At 43.5% G+C, this 5,402-nt stretch overlaps 1 long non-coding RNA gene across 1 annotated transcript; it reads right to left on the bottom strand.

Annotated features, from left to right (window-relative positions):
* Nucleotides 1–246: 246 nt before the first annotated feature.
* LOC136550062 (uncharacterized) lies at nt 247–4,721 on the bottom strand. Its single transcript, XR_010782157.1, has 3 exons — nt 3,894–4,721; nt 1,315–1,456; nt 247–361 (listed from the first exon to the last, which is right to left on the bottom strand). It is a non-coding gene; the product is annotated as an uncharacterized lncRNA (long non-coding RNA).
* Between the last annotated feature and the right edge of the window lie 681 nt (nt 4,722–5,402).

Consider the following 5,402-nt stretch of genomic DNA (forward strand, 5'->3'; position numbering starts at 1 on the left):
CTTGTATAGTTGTATCCAAAGAGTCTAGGACCACCGTTTTTGTATCAATGTTCAATGCACAGAAACTGAGAAGCAGTTAGAACCCACTCCTGGATAGACTAATGGGCTTGTCATGTCAACTATGATTGTGAATGGTGTGAAGTGGCTAAAATAGTGGTAGGTCGGCAATTCTACTTTGTGCCTATATTGTACTAGCTTCTATATATATAAGCTGGAAGCTGTGAGGAAACATAAAAAGAGCAGGGTCACATATCAGCCACACTGTCGATTACCTTCCTCAGACCTGTAGTTACTAATTGACATCCTGTAATCCTTGAGCCAACCACACAACCACAGGCCAGCTGGCCAGGCCTCTGCTTATCTGCCAAGAAGATGGTGAAAGGTTCAGGAGCAAGTAGTAGCTGGAAGATTATATTGAACAATATAAGTACTTTTTCAGACAAGCTATTCCACCAAGTTAAGGGCATCAGTCTAAGGCAAAGTCTGTGATGAATTCAAGAGACCGTTCATTGTAATGCAACTCACGATTTGTTAGCATACAAGGTGCAGCATGCAGGTTCATGAAGTTCAAAAGCATTTATCAACAATTTCCCACTGAAAGAAACTCTACTCAATGGCCCAACATAAATTTTAGGAGGGAAGGTGGGGAAAACTAACTGATGATCAGAAACACAGTTAGCAACGATGTAGATGTCTGCACATATACAACTCATTCTTCTAAGTTCTAACAAGGGCATTCTTCTAAGTTCTAACAAGGGGATGAATTGACCGTGTTCTGTAAAAAGGAAAAAAAAAGTCAAACAGTGTTATGTGCTTTAGAAAATTTAGATGAGAAGGCACTCAAGACATCCTTGGCATGAAACGTGATGATTTTTTATTGATGTGATTCAAGTTCTGGACGAATCTGCAGCTATATCTTGGTGAATCACATAAGCTAGAAATCTTGAGTAAGCTGCAAGAAAAAATTAATGCAGTACACTAGCTGCAGAGCTAATTGATTGTATGAGCACCATATCCTTGTTAGTGGCTCTGCACATCCTTACCAACACTAGAGATGCATTTGAGGTGCAGACAGATCTACCAATAGATATAGTATTAGCCAAAGCCAACAAGGTTTATATTGCTTATTCATTTATATGTCTATCTACCAGAAGAAATTCTAAAAAATCATGACATCCTCTTACAATTTATGGACTTTCAGAACATACAAATGATAGTAAGTCAATGGCCATTTGTCATCTGTATGAAATGGAGTAATCATCCTCAAGATCATAATTGAAGTTATATAACAGGGCCAGGACGAATGTTGAAAACCTGCATTCCCATTGATGAAAAGGCCTGCTTGCTATTTGCGTAGACTGCCATTTCAGAGAGTTTTGGTTGATACTTCATAGAACTAATCATCGCACCAGAACATGAAATAGTCTTATTGTGCCATTTCTTATGGGGTTTGGTCCTGCAAGCAGCATGGATGGTGTCATTCATTCCATCATACTAGTTCATTCCTGAAAATGTATACTATTAGCCTTTTACATAGGGTTCTTAAACATTATTTCCAGTACTCAGGGATATGTCAAATAGTTAAGATCAATGAATAATGCTTAAAAACATCCATGTCAAATAGAGAGGTTCTTAAACATTATTTCCAGTACTCAGGGATAGCTGCTAGAGTCATGATAGCATAGCTATACCATCTTTAAATGGTAACATAAGCAAACTGCGAGTTACAAAGCGATTGAGGTGAACTTTTAAATATCTTATGGCATAGCTACAACATCACAATGCAAACTAGCAAAGGTCCATGAGCACATGATATGATCAGCCAGTACATGAAAATCAGAAGGTGGAAGTCTGATTACGTTTTCCGCTTTGTGTGTGTGCGAGCATGTGCTTGGACCAGAAAATAAATACACCAGCTTAACAAAAACAAAATGAAAAGGGTAACTTAGTTTTTCAGTACTGATGGCACTAAAGATAATATTATTATAGGTGGTAGGTCGATTCCATCCTGTCTGACTTGTACCACAAGATTCAAAGACCAAGACAAGAAATGTATGTTTATTGTTTGATTCCCTGAAGCCCCACATCTATGTCAATTGCATATAATAATGCCAATAAGCAACCAATAATGTTATCTTATTTCATTGGTCACACCACAAGAACTGTACTAGATCACATGTGTCATCATGTAACCAATGCTGCAAGATACTCCCTCTATTGCAAAATGTAGATCGTTTTAGTTTTGTCATGCTTATAGAAAAATGAACCAATATGTACAATATCAAATTAGTTTTGTTAAATCCACCATGGAATATGTATTGATAATGCATTTATTTGGTATTGTAGATGTTAATGTATTTTTCTATAAACCTGGTCAAAGCTAGAGAAGTTTGACATAGGGCAAAACTAAAATGGCCTACATTTTGGAACGAAGGGAGTATTCTCTGAGCATAAACTCATATAAGCTACCGACTAGAAAGTTCTGGGAACCTCATATGTAAATGGTATTGTGGAGCTCGAAAATGATAGGAAACATCTCATAATGCCTATTACTATCTATTGTTTGCGCTCTTACCGACAAGCGTAACAATATTACAGTGAGAGGTTTATAGCTATGCAACGACTTTTTCAAAAGTTTCAAGCTAACATCAACCTAATGGTTCCAGCCCATTCTGTGGAGGTGACTACCTTTTGAAAACACCACCAGATTAGAAATTCTGGACGAATGTAATTGTCCAGCGTTTCCATCATCAAATTCTATCAGCTAAATTCAATGAAGAACAGCCTGGACTACCAACCTTCCAGCTAGAAACCGTGTAGCCCAATGTGATTAGATACTGAGACTATGAGACATAATTGATTACATAGGATAAGTAAACCAATATTGATTCCATTCCATTAGCTTATTTGCATCTTCCTCAGTAAGGCACCCCCAAACTTAAATCACAGTACTTGAATAGACTGGCAGAAAATGTCGATTAGTAAAACATTATTTGCCTGACAGATAGGAGCAGATTCTATAAGAATAGCTCAATGATTCAATATAGCTTGCTCAATTAAATTTCATGATGAATCTATAGCAACAGCAGCAGCAGCAACAGCAACATAACTCAAGTTGCTGCGTGCCTCTCACACTTTCATTGGTTTTGTTCTGGAAGTTGACATGTGTGGCACGACATAGATCCCAAAGAATGTGAGACTGCCGAAGGATCAGGATACCACAACTCAGTGTCAACACAGCACAAGCTAGATTTTGTACCGAGAAATTATTGGTATGATTGGCAAGACTCAAGAGGAAGCTTGACTTGTATCCTCCAGCTAGTTCAAAAGGTTATGAGGTGTATTTTATAAGGGAAAAACACAGCAGGAGAACTGCTGGGAGTATATGACAAGAATAATTGAATGTCCTGTTGAATTGATGTTAGAAAGTAGAAACTGAGACAAGGTATCCATGTCGTATCGTAAGACAGCTATGCGTTAGCCAAATTACAGTGAAGGGGAAGTTGCAGTGAAGAGGAAGTTGCATGAGAGGGCAACGGGGCCGGATGATTCGTGCTAAGGAGCGAAACCGAGCGCACGCCGTAAGTGGGTCAGGATGACCAGGTGAGGACCTCACAACTGAGTATTCCCTAGCCACGAGCAGCCGTCACGCGGCCCGTGGCTGCCCCCTAGGCGACACGGAGACGGACGCAGCAGCAAACTGAAAGCCGCCCACATTTCGATGGCGATCGCGGATTGGGAACAGTGCCGTGCAAATTCTATCGGATTTGGCACTTTGGTCCACTTGTGTTTCGAATTGAGAACTCCAAGCGAAGAGCATCGTCTTTTCAGTTTGTGGGGTTGCAAGGGAGAAGGGGGCCTGCGAAGGTAGGGGAAAGGGATTCTGCGGGTACCTGCCGCTGGCGCGTTGCTTCTGGGAACCCTCCACTGTCCATCGACTGCGGTGGTGGGAATGGGGAGGAGGGTGGGGAGCCGGACAGCGGCGTACATTCCCTCCCTCGCCGTCGCCGCTTGGTCGCGACCGCGCAGGAATGTCCCGCGTGAGACAATGCTCCCGCGACGCGTTGGCGCGATAGATCTGGTGAGTGGTAGACTAGCAGTCTAGCAGAGAGGCGAGCACGGGGAGCAGCGGTGCAAACCGGTGGGAACGGCGAAGTGTCAGACCAATGCTCGTGCCCATCGCCGATATGGCGGCGAGAGACCGGTGCGGACGGACTCAGATTCGGTGCCTTTCCTCTAGCAAGGCACCCCTTTCGGCCTCCTATCCACCGTTCAGAGAGAATCATCGCCTTAAACAAAAATTCCATCTCTCCTTACGGGCTGGGCCACAAGGACACGGCTCCCCGCACTGTACGCTGCCGCTCTGCAGCGCCGCGCGCCGCCGCTGCTCATCCCGCGCTGGCGCTGCACGCAGTGCCTCGCGCTGCTGCTGTCCTCCCGCTCCACGCGCCGCCGCTGCTCCTCCCGCTCCCCACGCAGTGCCTCGCGCCCCCGTAGCCCTCCGGTTGCTCACGCCACCGCAGCTCGGGACGCCGCCGCAAGCTCGCCCATCCCGCACCACTGCAGCCCTTCCGCGCCTTGCCGGAGGGGCCGGAACTCGCGTCGGCCAGGAGAAGATGGAGCTCGCGCTGACCAGGAAAGATGGAGCTCGGGCCCAGACTGGATGGATTAACTCTGTAGCACTACACCGACCTGGAGATCCTCGCTGCCATGGAGATGGACTGGGCAGGCATGCTGCCACCATGGTTTCTGATGAACCCATGGTTAATGTAATTAGCTTTCAGATAAAAACCACTTCCCGTAAACATGACAGATTCTCGTGGTCTATATATAATGAATCAAGAGATTTTTATTCTAAATCCATGAAGTACTGAAATCTAGAAACGAAAATGTAAGATTTTATTTCTACTGATGTCTGGTTCGTGTGGTTAGACACCGTGACACTTATTCAGTAAATACACTGAGTACATGTTTAACCCTAAATTTTCATTGATGGCAAAAATATATCAGACTTGCACACAAACAAAGCTATTTTCACAAGCACATAATTATTAGATAGATCAAGCACACCGAAGATTTGTGTGCTCCACTTCCAAAGCACAAGTTCACAAGTTCAAAATCACTCAAAGCACCTTCAGGTCGTGTACCCTGGCAAGTTGTGCTATTCTGAACCAGCACATGTGCTTCTACCAAAAATATATAGGTCATTTCAGATATACAGTTAGGCCACAAAAAACTATAATTAGACCTCAAAAGACTATAGTTAGCCTGGTCTAAAATGCTATTGTCGGTATTTCGAATAAACACCAACTAGTAAATTAATATTTGTTACGCGTTGGATCCGGATGGTGTGTTAAAAGACACCAGGTTTATATTGGTTCGGGCAGAATGTCCCTACGTCC

Source organism: Miscanthus floridulus, chromosome 4, assembly GCF_019320115.1.
Source record: "Miscanthus floridulus cultivar M001 chromosome 4, ASM1932011v1, whole genome shotgun sequence".
NCBI classification, from domain to species: Eukaryota; Viridiplantae; Streptophyta; class Magnoliopsida; order Poales; family Poaceae; genus Miscanthus; species Miscanthus floridulus.